The 16,175-nt window shown below is 40.9% G+C and overlaps 1 pseudogene; it reads right to left on the bottom strand.

The window, feature by feature from the left end:
- Positions 1 to 16,175, bottom strand: part of LOC129490645 (uncharacterized) — a 136,570-nt pseudogene that overhangs the window by 19,974 nt on the left and 100,421 nt on the right.

Raw genomic sequence — 16,175 nt, 5'->3', positions numbered from 1 at the left:
ACTTTATCATAGGTATGTATGTTTTTTTAAAACATAGTGTATATAGGGTTCAGTACTATCCAAGGTTTCAGGCATCTACTCGGGATCTTGGAGCATATTCCCCCAGGATAAGGGGGACTATTGAATTGTGTCCATCTTGTATGCACTTATGGAAAAGAAATGTGGAGGTACTGTATTGCAGAATAATACTGTCATCCAAAATACAGTTAAAGGAGTCAGACGGGCTAATTGACCTCTACTTGGTTCTTCTTGCCCTGGGGGTCCATCACTCTGCTTCCATATTGTTACTATTATTACTACTCGCTATTTTCCTTCCTCTTGCTGTGATCAATGCCTGACCCAAAACGCTATTCTTCTGCCTCATTTTTTAATTCTGGCAGGATTTCAGCAATGAGCAGTGTACTTTCAAAGCACTGCACCTTTCAACAAAGGTGCAGTGTATATTTAATACTAGAGTAATTTTAAAAATGTGTTTCACTATAAAAAGAAAAGCAACTAAGATTATTGCATAGGGACTCACTTTTTATAAATTTTCATTCTTTTGCACAGTGTTGACCACATCATCAAATTGGTGTGACATTTTTTAGGCGGAGTTTAAAGTCTATTTTTTCCTGTAATATTCAGATCAAATTTCCTTTTCCTTTTTTGCTTAACCCAAGGTGAGAACAGGAGCGGATATTACAGTATGTTTTTAAAAGATTATTTTGATTTCCTTTCTGGGTAGAGCTGGTTATTATCTCTATTGCTCTAAAAGTTTGCACAAAAGTTATAAGCAAAGTATGAAAAAGTTAATAGAAACAGCTTATCCTTTGAAGAGATAGTTGGTGATTAAGATGCCCTGGGGTGGAAAACAGTTTGGCAGTTTCTTTAAAAAGTAAACATGTAACTACCATACAGCCCAGCAATCACATTCCTGGGTACTTATCCCAGGGAAATGAAGACTTATGTTCACACCAAAACCTATATACAAATGTTTATAGTATATACTATAAAGTATATAGTATAGCTTTATTTGTAGTAGCCAAAAACTAGAAATAGTTCCTAAAATAGTTTGTTTACAGAAATGAACTATTTATTTATATATTTTGTTTATATATCTACACCAGAGTAATGAAATGAACTATTAATACATGCAACAACCTGTATGAATTTCCAAAAAACACATGCTGAGTGAAAAAATCAATCCCCAAAAGTTACAGACTATATGCTTCCCTTTATAGAACATTCTTGAAATGGCAAAAATTAGACAATGGAGAACAGATTAGTTATTGCTGGGGATTAGGAAAGAGGTTGGCAGGAGGGAAGCATGTGAAGCCGAAAGGGTAAGAGATTGTAGTGGTGAAGGAATGTTCTGTATCTTGACTGTATCAGTGTCAATATCCTATAGTGATATCGTATTATAGTTTTGCAAGATGTTACCATTGGGTGAAACTGGATAAAAAGTACATGGGATCTGTCTGTGTTATTTCTTACAACTGCATGTCAATCTACAGTTACCTCAAAATACAAATCTTAATCATAAAAAAAGATGGCCTTGGAACATGATCACACCAGACAAAAACCACATAGGTTACCTGGAATGTCCAATTATGATCTCTATTCTGGGGTCTCCAGGATGCTCAGGGACTGTAAATGTTAGAAATCAGGATCCAGAGCTATTTTCCATTCATTCAGAAGGTTTGTGGAAGTTGTACCTTCTCCTGGAGCCCTCAGGAGCCAGACCTTCCATCACAGTGCATGAAGCCAAAGTAACACCAAAGGAAAACTAGACAGCATTTGTCCCACCTCAAGATGTTCAAATTCAATTTTGGCAAAACTGCCCAAATAGAGTCAGCTATGTTGGCAGTCAGAGGGTCAAATTGAAACTCCGGCTTCCCAGACTATCTCAGACACGAAGTTGTTTGCTGGAATTGTATCAGCAGTAAGAAAATACCCATCCAAACAAAGCTTTGGTCTATACATTTGATTTAAGAAAAGTGGAAATATAAATTGCTCATCAAATGCAGTTTGGCTGACAAAATCTTTCAAAACATGGAGTCCACGGGATAGAAAACAATGAAAAGAGTGCTTACAATGGAGTTGTTTTTCTCTCCTAATGAATCAGGATCTGGCATGCTAGGAAGAAAACCAGAATGCATGTGGATTGTGCAAGGAAATGTAATAAAAGTTGATTTTCAGTAGGCTTATTTTCAGAAGAAATACTGTTTGCAGGCCTAAGAGCTCTGTTTTTTACTGCCCAACACAAAGCACGGAGATCCCTCTGGCTTGGGAGGCACAGGCACACAAGTCTTATTGACATTTCCACTTTGAAACTAAATGGGCTTCAGCAAAGGATATTGCTACTCTTCTAAAGCATTTCCTGCTGGCTCGAAAACACAGAATGCTGGCATTTTAAAAGGCCCAGTTATCTATGTGAGTTTGCTCTTGAAATCAGCTCCTCTACCCCTCCCAACGATGTATTCCCCCACCCAATTTCTATTTTATACAAGGTATTTTTTTAACTTTTATTTTAAGTCCAGGGATGCATGCGCAGGATGTGCAGGTTTGTTACGTTACATGGGTAAAAGTGTGTCATGAGAGTTTGTTGTATAGATTATTGTTTCATCACCCAGAATACTAAGCCTAGTATTCATTAGTATTCATTAGTTATTTTTCCTGATTCTCTCCCTCCTCCCACCCTTCACCCTCCAATAGGCCCCAGTGTATGCCGTTCCTCTCTATGTGTCCATGTGTTCTGATCATTTAGCTCCTACTTATAAATGAGAACATGTGGTGTTTGGTTTTCTGTTATACAACATATTCTTTGCATCTGCTCTTTTACGTTCTCCTTTCTGTCTTCTGCCCAATTTTTGACATTTCTAGTTTTTGCCTGCTACCATAGCTATTTTCTGACCCTTTCCATGGTTCACAGGCTTAAGATTCCTTTTTTTGGCATGCCTGTTTTCATGGAATACACACTGGTAGCAGAGGAGAACCCCTAAAATGACTATTGATCACACTCTTTGTCATATTGCCTTCGAGGTGTACCCATAAGATTCTCTGGTGATCTGAATCAGTGGCACTCCCTTTCTTAAGTGGAATTCTAGAAGTCAGAGCCGTCAACTCTCCTGCTGACTGCTCTTCATGCCACACAATTAAGAGTGAAACACCTCCCACAGCTGTCCATCCTGGTATTCTCAGCATCATCAATAACATGCATCTATTTTCTGCCAACCGCATGCCATGTGATCTGAATAACAAACAGAGCCTGCTCTCAAAGAGCTCCTAATCCTGCCCAAAGGTAGGAGAAGTGCATGCATGGAGTGAAATGCTGATGTTGCAAGTTATCCTGTGCTAAAATCCACGAAGGGGCTGAAGAAACACAGTCGAGTCAAAGTTCCTTTCCTGATTGTTCTGCATCTCAAAACCCATGACTTACTATTTCCACCCACACCCAGCCTTGGGATTTCAAACAGCACACTAACTCAGCATTCCAAAGCAAAGGGAGTGAAATGAAGGGACTGTTTTGTAAAAATTCTACATTAAGTTGTGGTCATATAGGAAAGGAAGAATTGTATTGTAAGTATCTACCTTGGAAAGGTTTTTTAATTCAGAAATTAAATTCTTGGGTAAGACAATCCATTACATCTATTACTATAAAAATTTAAATATGTGTGTATAAATGTGTATAAATGTGGGTGTATAACCATTTTGAAAATCTCCAACCAGTGCTATTAAAGAGAAGATTACTTTCAGAAAGTGGGTGTTTTCTCACAACTTCTCTTCAAGTAACAGTTGAAATTAAATTCTACATGATCTGTCAGTGTCTTTGGATTCTCATTTATTTTTCAATTTCTAAAGCACATCAGCCGTTTGTGAGACCAGAATCACATGCATCCACAGCAAAATACCCAAGAGAGAACAGGGCACGCGCACCTCTTTTCCAAGCCTGCGTGCTCCCAATCCACGCAAACACAAATCTTTCACATGACTGCAGTTTCTTTTATACCCACAGGGAAGGGCGACGGAAAAGAGGGCCATCCGCGGAAACCTTTCAAACAAGCCACTTCACTTGTCGTTTCATCCGTTTATCACTTTAGGTATCACTTAGGATCATCATAAGATGTATTTAGGAAAGTCATTTTTGTGGTTAAAATAAGATTAATCGGATTGGCAGAATTTTAAGGCAATTGCAGATACTGTGGAATGGCTTTGGGAAAGTAACTTTCCATTGAGACACCACTCAGGCTACTTGTCTTTAAAGAAATGCAGTTTTTAAAGTAACACAAAACAAGGAAATTTGATTCCCCTTTAAAAAGTACTTATTGAAGATCTACAAGTTGGTTTAAATTCAGGATACTGTGAGATTTAATTCATCAATCCCACAAAGTATTATGAATGAGAAGAGTGGAATGATTGCAGGAGCAACTCACAGACTGATGGGGTCATGGAAGGCGTGGGAGTTGACCAAGAGTAGAGGATTATAGCAGACTGAGGAAAATGAAAGCTCAGAGGCAGGGAAAGGAGAGTGGGCGACAGTCATTTAGACACCGAAAGTCCAATATGACTACAGCCGAGACCCCAGCCCGGAGGCCTCCTGGAAAGACATCTTCCAAGCCCCCTAAATTATCACTCACGTTTTTGAGGCAGCTGTTTGTTTGTTTGTTTGTTTGTTTGTTTTTTGAGACGGCGTCTCCGTCTGTCACCCAGGCTGGAGTGCAGCGGCGCGATCTCGACTCACTGCAGGCTCCGCCTCCCAGGTTCACGCCATTCTCCTGTCTCAGCCTCCTGAGTAGCTGGGACCACAGGCGCCCGCCACCACGCCCGGCTAATTTTTTGTATTTTTAGTGGAGACGGGGTTTCACCGTGTTAGCCAGGATCGTCGCGATCTCCTGACCTCATGATCCGCCCGCCTCAGCCTCCCAAAGTGCTGGGATTACAGGCGTGAGCCACCGCGCCCGGCCTGAGGCAGCTGTCTTAAAAGTGAAACATAATAAGCAAGATGAAAATATTCTTATTCTGAGTCAAATTAAAAAGATGGTAGAAAAATGCCTGAAATCTAAATACATTCTGACACAGTAAGCCCGCAAATAAATCACACAAATATCTTTTTTTTTGAGATGGAGTCTCGCTCTGTTGCACAGGCTGGAGGGCAGTGGCACCCTCTCTTCTCACTGCAACCTCCACCTCCCTGTTCAAGCGATTCTGCTGACTCAGCCTCCCTAGTAGCTGAGATTACAGGCACCTGCCACCATGGCCGGCTAATTTTTGCATTTTTAGTAGAGATGGGGTTTCACCATGTTGGCCAGGTTGGTCTGGAACTCCTGACCTCAAGTGATCCGCCCTTCTTGGACTCCAAAAGTGCTGGGATTACAGGCGTGAGCCACCGCGCCCAGCCAAATCACACAAGTATCTGATGCTGAACTGGGGACTAAAGAGAACTTGAACCAGAAGGGCAAGTTTTTTCTGTGAGTCTTTCACTGTGTTAAATATAAAAGCAAGCTACTCACATTGTGTATTCTCTCCTCTCAAAAATGAAGTTGTGGGTTTCTCCTTTGGCACTTCATTTTCTATAAAGAGGCAAATTTTGTTTTCTGTATCTAATAGCATTCTTTAAGAACAGAATGTCAGCTAAAATGACAGATCAGCCTCAACATTACACAAAGACAACCAGACTTTATGAGCCTGTAGATGTGCCTCAACAGGAAGTACACAATAACACCCTTAGGTATACTTGCCCAGAATAAATCAATCAAGCATGAGTCTGTTCATGCCTCTAGATCTAACCACCAGTTTGCAGGAAATACAAAGAACAGGACATGTTCATGCAATACAACAAATCCAGCCAAATCCAGAATGTAGCAAATTCTACAGGACTGAAGACCCAGCGTCTTCAACAAATAATTACAAAAATAAATTAATTAATTAAGGAAGGGGCCAGTTTGGATTCTGGTGTGAACAAACCATCTGTAAAAAAAAAGAAATGAGACAATCAGACAACTTTGAATACTTACTAAGTATTTAGTGATATTAAAGAACGTCTGTTAATTTTGCTAAGGATACATAATAGTAATACTTCAATGTAATAGCAGTCATTACCGTGAAATTATGTAACACCCAGGATTTTTACATCTTAATAGTCCAAGGGGCAAGGGAAAATTTGTGGCAGAAGTGGGGTGGGTCAGGGAGAAGGTTATGGACAATAAGATGGCCATGTGTTGGTAATTGCTGAAGCTGAGTAATGAGTACGTGGCGGTTTGTTATGTCATTCTCTCTACTTCTGTACATGTTTAAAAGTGTCAATAATAAAAAGTTTTAAGACCAAGAGAGGAGGATTGCCTGAGCCAAGGAGTTTGAGACCAGCCTGGGCAACACAGTGATACCCAGACTATAAAAAATAATTTAAAAATTAGCCCAGGCATGATGGCTCACACCCATAATCCCAGCACTTTGGGAGGCTGAAGCTGGAGGTTCGCTTCAGCCAAGGAGCCTGAGGCCAGCCAGAGAAACATAGTGAGGTCCCATCTCTTAAAAAAATTTTTTTTTAAATTAGCTGGTGTGGTGGTGTGCACCTGTAGTTCCAGCTACTCAGGAGGCTAAGCTGGGATGTCCACATGGGCCCAGGGGGTTGAGGCTGCAGTGAGTCATGATCATGTCACTGTACTCCAGCCTGACAGAGAAAGACCCTGTCTCAAAAAAAAAAACAAACAAAAAAAAAGTTTTTGTCTAATGAATGTGTAAAAGCATTAAAAATAACCAAATTTCCTCTAGAGACTTTTAACATATACATCAATAATTTATATTTCTTTTGATTTACAGAAGCAAATTATAAAAGGGTTGCTTGTTGCACTGATTACAGTATATAAAGAGCTTCTAAAAAGTAATAACAAAAATGACCAAAATACCATCAAACCCCTACAAGAATCAACATGGTGAATAATAATTCACAGCAAAGAAAATTCAAATAAGTCTGAAGCATTAAAAGATATTCACTGTCTCAAAAAAATAAAATTAAAAAAAAATAAGCTAGCCAGGCATGGTGGTATGTGCTGATAGTCCCAGTTACTCAAGAGGCTGCCATGAGAGGATCAATTGAGCCCTGGAGGTTGAGGCTGCAGGGAGCCATGACCATGCCTCTGCACTCCAGCCTGGGTGGCAGAGTGAGACCCTGTCTCAAACAAACAAACAAACAAACAAAAGATATTCAACTGGCAGAGCACACTGGTTCATGTCTCTAATCCCTGCACTTTGGGAAACCGAGGCTGGAGGACTGCCTGAGGCCAGAAGTTCGAGACCAACCTGGGCAACATAGCAAGACCTATCTCTACAAAATAAATAAATAAATAAATAAATAAATAAATAAATTTAAAAATTACCTGGGTGTGGTGGCATTCACCTGTAGCACTAGCTACAGGGGAGGCTGAGGCGGGAGTATTCCTTGAACCCAGGAGTTCAAGATTACTGTGAGCTATGATCACCCCACTGCTCTAGCCTAAGTGACAGAGTGAAAACCACCTCTAAAAAGATGTTCAATCTCACTCATACTCAGAGAAATGTAGACAAAAACAAAATTGAATACTATTTTTCACCTATCAACTTGACAAAGAGCAAGTTGGTAAGACTTGGCAAGTTGGTAACACTTGGGGGAAAAAGGCACTCACTTATTTCTGGCAGGAATTGCCCTCCACCATCAATAGAGAGCAATTTGGCAGTATCAGTATTACAAATGCACATGCCTTTTGACACAGCAATCTAGTTTTAGGAATTTATCTTATAAATACAATGGCATACACAGGCAAAGTTGCATTTGTAAAAGATTATTCACTGCAACATTATTTATGGGAGTAAATGATTAGAAACAACTTAAATCTGCATCAGAAAGGCACTGATGAAATAAATTCTGATCCATCCATAACATGGAAGGGTACAGTCACTAATTGCAGAGATTTTATGTCTAATGAAGGAAGTATCTTCAAGATATTCTATAAGTGAAAAAAGTTACGTGCACAATAATATATGTATATATCACCATATGTGTTATCAAAATTAAAAAACATATGTATGAATTTCTCCTAAATGCATGAAATATCTTAGGAAAACTTACAACTTTGGTTGTCCCCAAAGAATGGACCTGGAGGTTGGAGAGGGAAAAAGTCAATTTTCACTATTTTCCTTTTTGTATATTTTGAGTTTTGAATCATATAAATGTATTGCTGAAACAGGATATTTCCCTGACCCCTTCAAGGGACTCATGACAGGGGTGCCTGGTTTACTCAGACTGCCACTCTCAAATTCTCACAGGAGGGAGTATGTGAGCAAACAAGATGGGAACTGGAGTGCATGAGCACTGGAACCAGCCTACTGCTTTAGCACTGGCAGGAGCAAACTCTGTGCAGGCCCCACGGCAGCATCCAGGTGGGCGTCTGCAACCCCTGAAGCCCCAGAGGGCATGTTACATTGCTCTTTCAGCACTGCCATCCACAGACTGCTTAAGTGTCGACAGTTCAGTGGGCCCTTTGCCTTTTCACATGAGGTGGCTGCCCTTCACCAGAGCAGGAAAAAAGCCAGTGTGACAGCCTTTTGTGTCCACACTCATGGTTCCCAAGCTCTTGTCCAGCATCCAGGAAAAATGAGGTCACACGAACAAATAGAAGGATGATAAACGTGGGGAATTTTATTGCCAAAGAAAGTGGTTCTCAGTGGGAAGGGGAGCTGAAAAGGGGATGGGATGGGGTAGGTAATAGTCCCCTGAAGTCCTGCTGTCTCCGGCCAGATTCTTCTCCGAAGTGACACTGTCGAGCTGTCCCTCTGAAGTCGACAGTGTCCAGCCATAGTCCCCGATGTCCAGCTGCTTGTCCTCTCTGCTGGCTGAATCTGGGGTCTTTATAGGCACAGGATGGGGTGGGGTGGGGCCCTGGGTGGTTTAGGAAAAGGTAACATTCTAGCAGGAAACCAGGGATATACGTTCTCACTTTGGGCCACCATTTCAGGCTTTTCATCTTGAGGATGTGGTTTTCCCTAGGGACATGCCGTTTTCTGCCTGAAATTTCTCTGCCTCCTGTCTCCATCATTACCCATTCGATAAATAAAAATGTAAAAATCTTTGGAGAGATTAAATTAGATGAATAATTTGTAGGAGACTTAACACAGGGCTTTGCCAATAAAGAGATAAACAATAAGTTTTTGATTAAATGAATGAATTGGAGCATTTTCCCAACAGTAGGATGGGACTTACAGAGGAAGGTAGGGTCATCATATCATGACTACAAGGGCCCAGATTCATGAAAAGGGATCTCCAGGCTCCAAAATTCACCACTGAACCCTGAGTGGCACCAAGAGATGGTGCCCACCGGCAAGAATATCTTGGTCTTTTAAGCCCGAGGACCAAGGGAATGTTTTCTCCATAATCACTCCCATGATCCCACCACACACACCCCACCTAGAACACATATAATGGAGAAACAACAGAGAAAATACTGAATGAAATCTAAAGAGAAAGCAAAGCACTTAAACAAATGGATATAAACTAAAGGAAAAAACTAGAGTGAAAATGTCTATAAAGACTGCATTTTATATAAATTTCCAGCTCTAGTTTTTCCTTTAACAGGAAAGGCAGCAGGGAGGGTCCTTGGCAGAGAGAAGAGGGAAGCAGTCAGTGAAGTAAACACTGGTCCAAAAAAGTCACATCTTGGCCCACAAAAGGCTGGCCATCTTTCCAGATATGTCTTTCCCATGGCCTAGTGTGGCTATGGTTGGAACTCATTTCAGAATCTTTGGTCCCTGAAACATCTTGACCCATGGAAGGGGTACACAACCCTGTAACAGATAACTTACTAGCATCCGCTGCTCATAGAGTGTGCTGTCCTTCGGCTGTTTTATTAGTGGTGCATTATACAGATTCCTGGCATGACTTTTCAGATGCCTAATGTGGGTTTCAAGCTGCTGGACAATAATCAAGATTGGGCCAACAATGGATGAGTAGCAGCTTCTGATCTTTCCACTGCCATCTTGTTATGTTTTACGACTAATTTACCTCTCTTTGTTTCCTTTTATGGCCTTTTCCCACCTGTAAAATGGGGCAAGTAAATTTTGGCTTTATAGAAGATGTGGAAGGCAGGGAATTGCAGAAATTTGTTTTAACTAATCTCGAGTGTATTTCTAAAAGCAAAGTGAACTATTATTATCTTCTAATTAAGAATTTGCCTCTTGGCTCCAACACTCACCACTAAAACTTCAAGACCCCAGGCAAGAAAAAATGTACTCTTCATTGTTTATCTTGTTATCAAGATTGGCTAACTTCTAAACTGTGTTTCTATATTCCTGCACACAGAATTGTGATTGTTTTGTTGCTGGGGGAATCCCTATATGTAAAATTGTCTATCTGTATGATAACTCAGAGGAAAGATCCTTACACACGTCTCCAAATTATTAACGGATTCTTTGTTTCAGGTCCAGCAAATGGAGAGAGAAGACAATGAGCGCTTTCTGCTAAAGAATACTAGGAATTCAAAATGTCCTCGGATGAAAGGAAAATCCCAGTGTTTTGGAGAGAGGGAAGAGAAAGACACACTATATCTTAAAAACAGACCAAAAAAGCTGGTAAGCACAGTTTTCTCCATAATGTAACTCCCATAATACCCCCACCCTAACACACCCCACCTAGAAAACATATAATGGAGAAACAACAGAGAAAATACTGAATGAAATCTAAAGAGAAAGCAAAGCACCTAAACACATGGTTATAGACTACAGGGAGAAATTGGAGTGAAAATGTCTAGACAGGCACTGGAAGCTCAGAGGCATCTTAGAAAACAGGGGGCAAGATGCCTTGGAGACGGCTTTCTCTAAACCACCTGCTACGGTTTGAATGTCTCCTCCAAAAGTCATGTTGAAACTGAATCGTCAATATGCCAGTATGGAGAGGTGAAGACTTTAAGAGGTGACCATAGGGCTCTGCTCTCGTGAACAGATTGATCCATTCATGGATTGATAGGTTAATGGGGCCAGGTGCAGCCTGTAATCTTAACACTTTGGGAGGATGAGGAGGGATGATCACTTGAACTCAGGAGTTCAAGACCAGCCTGGCCAACATAGACCTCATCTCTACTAAAAATTTTTTAAAGATTATCTGGGCATGGTGGCACACATATGTAGCCCCCACTACTTGAGAGACTAAGGCAGGTGGATGGCTTGAGCCCAGGAGTTCCAGACCAACCTGACCAACAGGGTGAAACCCCGTCTCTACAATAATGGTGAAAATTAGCCAAGTGTGGTGGTGAACACCTGTAATCCCAGCTACTTGGGAGGCTGAGGTAGGAAGATCACTTTAGCCCAGGAGTTTGAGGCTACAATGAGCCATAATAGAGCCACTGCACTCCAGCCTGGGGAATAGAGCAAGACCCTGTCTCAAAAAAAAAAGGTTAATTGTTATCCTGGGAGGGGAGCTGGTAGCTTTATAAGAAGTGGTGGAGAGGCTGGGCATGGTGGCTCACACCTGTAATCCCAGCACTTTGGGAGGGCCAAGGTGGGCAGATCACCTGAGGTCAGGAGTTTGAGGAGTTCAACACCAGCCTGGCCAACATGGTGAAACCCCATCTCTACTAAAAATACGAAAGTTAGCCAGGCATGGTGGCACATGCCTGTAATCCCAGCTACTTGGGAGGCTGAGCCAGGAGAAACTGCTTGAACCTAGGAGGCAGAGGTTGCAGTGAGCTGAGATCATGCCAATGCACTGCAGCCTGGGTGATAGAGTGAGACTCTAAAAAGAAGTGGAGGAGAAACCCCGAGTGAGCAGGTTAGCTCTGTGCCACCTTGGGACTCAGCAGAGAGTGGGACCCCGCCAGCAATAACGCTCTCAGCATATGCATTGCCCTCCACCTTGGACTTCTTAGCCTCCACAACTGAATACTGTTTTTTGTTTGTTTGTTCTTGTTTTGATACAGGGTCTCGCTCTATCCCTCAGGCAGTGGCGAGATCTTGGTTCTCTGCAACCTCTGCCTAGTGATCCTCCTGCCCCATCCTCCTGAGTACCTGGGGCTACAGGCATGCGCCACCACACCTGGCTAAATTTTTGCATGTTTTGTAGAGATAGGGTTTTGTCACATTGCACAGGCTGGTCTCAAACTACCAGACTCAAGCAATCCTCCAGCCTTGACCTCCCAAAGTACTGGGATTACAGGCATGAGCCACCGTGCCCAGCTGCTTATTTTTATAAATTACCAAGTTTCAGGTATTCTGTTATAAGCAACAGAAAACAAATTAAGACACCACCCCACCACATAAGAGTTACCACCCTCCCAGTTAGCTTTCTTGCCCCTGATTTCTAACACAGATTTCTCATACTTTCAGAACTTAGCATTAGGTACAGCATGTAACTAATGTTAAGAGAAAAAAGAAAATATAAAAATTAGATGCACCCTGCAAATATACAGGTGCATGAGGAAGGTAATGTCTCCCACATACAAATTAAAAGAAGAAAGTGCAATACTACGATGAAAGTGTTGTATGATTTTAAAATATGATTAATGTTATAGCATCCTTTCATGTTAAGACAGAAAGCTCTCTGGCAACCGCAACATCGTGAGAATCCATTTTACTAGGCTTTTTGCATTACAAAGCACAATTTCAAACACTTTGGTCCTAGCATGAACTGCTCTCTTGTTGCAGTTAACTAGACTAATGCCATTTTTAAAGTGAGCTTTATAAGTCCATTTAAAGAGTAATAACATGTTGTCTTCCTGCCATGAGACTTTCACCCTGATGCAAGCTCCAGTATGTCCCCAGAGTAAATCACTTGGGCTCCACTTACCTCACAGTGTAAAAAACAGGCCTGGGCTTTTCATGACTAACATAAAGACAAAGCAAGGGAAGACCCCACCCCACTTTGGGGCTGCCCTGTGCTCCTAAGCACGCACAGAGGGAGACAGAGTTGGGACCCTGGGCCTCCTCCAGTGGAAGCAGAAAGAGTGGCAGGGCAGGAACGCTGTGCTGGGCGGGGGCCAGAGGAGGCCACACTGGCCTCATTTTTGCTTTTGCCCCATACCATTTACCATCACACCATGGATACCACCACTCCTGTTACCTTAGATCAGAATTTTCCAACTTGGATTTCAAGAGCACAAATTCTTTCCTTTCTTTCTTTTCTTTCTTTCTTCCTTTCTTTCTTTCCTTCCTTTCTTTCCTTCTTTCCTTCTTTCTTCTTTCTTTCTTTCTTTCTCTCTCTCTCTTCCTTCTTTCCTTTCTCTCTCTCTTATTTATTTATTTATTTATTTATTTATTTATTTTGAGATAGGCCTTGCTATGTTGCCGTTGAATTCCTGGGCTCAAGCAATCCTCCCACCTCAGCTTCCCCAGGTAGCTGGGACTCCAGGTGCACAACACCCCACCAAGCCAAGAACACAAATTCTAGGGGGTTTTTGTTTGTTGGTTTTTGTTTTTGAGACAGGGTCTCAGTCTATCGCTCAGGCTGGAATGCAGAGGCATGATCTTGGCTCACTGCAGCCTTGACCTCCTGGGTTCAAGCAATCTTCCCATCCCAGCCTCCCAAGTAGCTGGAACCAGAAGCGTGTGCCACCACTCCTGGCTAATTTTTGTATTATATTTTTTGTAGAGGTGGGGTTTCTCCATGTTGCCCAGGAGGCTGGTCTCTTAACTTCTGGGCTCAAGCAATAGACTGGCCTCAGCTGCCCAAAGTGCTGGGATCATAGGCGTGCACCACAAATCCTGGCCCTCTAAGGGTTTTTTTTAGGGCCATGAGAATGAAGGTTTTCATGATGAAAAAATGCACCGTGGATGCTGTCTACTAAATCCCCCTGGGGAGGGTCACAACGTACATCTTTGAACTGAAGGCTTTACATGCGAATGATGTGAAAAGAAATCCTGTTTAACATTACTTCATGGATAAATCGAGTATTTGCCCCAAAGAAGCCTTCTCTGCTTGGGCATGCATTATATTCTGGTTCAACCACTCATTCCTCCACATCACTTAGGCTGTCCTAGGTGCAGGCTCTCCTAAGGGGTGGTTGCCCTTTGATTTCCTCCTTGCCTTTTGCACTTTTGCAGCTTACAGATATAGAAGATAACCAATAAAATCTGGTACCAAATAGTCACACATCTAGGCTTTATGCTACATACCTATGCTGTCCAATACCAGAGTTACATGCCAAATGTAGCTATTCCTATTTCTATTAATTAAAACTATTTAATTTTAAATAAATTAAAAATTCAGTTTTTCAGTTGCACCAGCCACATTTCAAGTGCTCAAATGAATGTGTGGCTTGTGGCTACCACACTGGGCAGAGCAGATACAAACATTTCCATCTTCTCAGAAATTTCTGAGGAATAATGCCACAATAAACCTTGTCAATCATAGAAGGAATTCTGTTAGCCTTCTCATCATGTCCATATCCCCATGAGAATACGAAATCGCTAGAAGCAAGAATGAGGTTTTCTCATCTCTGAACCCCAGCTCCTAGTCCAGGGCCCTGCAGGAAAGGCCACTCACAAAATATCTGCTAGATGATATGAATGTTTCATCTTTGCTCCCAAAGATGTACCAACCTTTGTGACAACACTTTAGCATACTTTTCCCTCAAAAAAAAACCACTTTTATTAGTTTTTATTTATTTAAAAGTAATACAGAATACTGAAAGAAGATTTAAAAATCCACAAGTAATACTCCCACCCACAGAATGCCACTCTTAACATTTTGGAGTATTTACATCCATTTATTTACAAACAGATTTTTTGTCTTTTGCTGAGGCATATTTTGCATACGGTAAAATTCACCATTTTAAGGTGATGTGTGTATGATGTATGATGAATGTAACAACCACTACAATCAAAATACAAATTATTTCCATCACCCTCAAAAAGTCGCCTCCTCACCTTTGTAATTAATCCACTCTCCCCAACCGATCTCCAGCAATCACTGATCCAATTTCTGTTCCTAGGATTTCAACTGTTCAAGAATGTCATGTACATGGAATTATATAGGAAGTAGCTTTTTTTAGTCTGGTTTCTTTCATTTAGCGTGATGCTTTTGAGATTCATCCATGTTTCCCTTTTTATTTCTGAGTTATATTCTATGATATGGATACATCACAATCTGTTTACCCATTCTACAGTTGAACTTTGGAGTTGTTTCTAACTTTTGGCAATCCTGATAGAGCTGTTATAAACATTTGCACATAGGGTTTTGTGTGTACATATGTTTGCATCACTCTTGGGAAAATTCCTAGCAATTGGATTGTTAGTCATATATAGTAACTGTATGTTGAATCTTATAAGAAACTGTCAAACTGACTTCCAAAACACCTTTGCTCTTTTGCGTTTCCCCCAGCAATGTATGAGAGTTTCAGTTGCTCTGCGTCTTCACCAGCATTTTGTATTTTCCTTTTTTTTTTTTTATCTTGGGCCATCCTAATACATACGTAGTGGTATTTTATTGTGGCTTTAATTTGCATTTCCCTATTGACTAATGATGTCGAGCATCTTTTTATGTGATTATGTGCTATCAATATCCTTACTTTGTAATGTTTTGTTTGAATCTTTTGCCCATTTTTAATTGGGCTGTCTGCTTTCTTATTATTGAGTTGTAAGAATTATTTATATATTCTAAATGTCGGTACTTCATCAGAAATGTATTTTACAGATATTTTCTCCCAGTTTGTAGCTTGTTTTTATTTTCTTAACAGGGTTTTTTGAAGAGCAGACAACTGCTCTTCAAGTTGTTTTTTAACTGTACTGAAGAACAAAGAAATATTTATAAGTATCTGCCACATGCTAAACTTTTGAGGGGAGTTACGCTTTGTTTTTTTTTTTTTGTCTTTTTTTTTTTTTTTTTTCCTTTTTCTGGAGAATGATGTCTCGCTATATTGCCCAGACAGGTCTTGAACTCCTGGGCTCAAGCTATCCTCCCGCCTCTTGCCTCCCTGAGAGCTGGGATTACAGGCATGAGCCACCGCGCCCGGCCCACATGCTAAACTTTTATTGGCGCTGGAATTACAATAATATCTAAGCTTAAACTTGTATTTTTCCTTTTTTAACAAAATTGGCATTGATTGGTTTCTTGTCTACTTTTTCACTATCTTGTCGTTAATATTTCTACATCATTAAATATTATTTGAAAACATGATTGTAAGGTATACTCTCACAGCGAGATCTTGATTCATCTTAACTATCCCTCTGTATTTGGA

The sequence above is a fragment of the Symphalangus syndactylus genome, chromosome 9 (assembly GCF_028878055.3).
Source record: "Symphalangus syndactylus isolate Jambi chromosome 9, NHGRI_mSymSyn1-v2.1_pri, whole genome shotgun sequence".
Classification (NCBI taxonomy): Eukaryota; Metazoa; Chordata; class Mammalia; order Primates; family Hylobatidae; genus Symphalangus; species Symphalangus syndactylus.
This window is presented reverse-complemented; position numbering and strand designations above follow the sequence as displayed.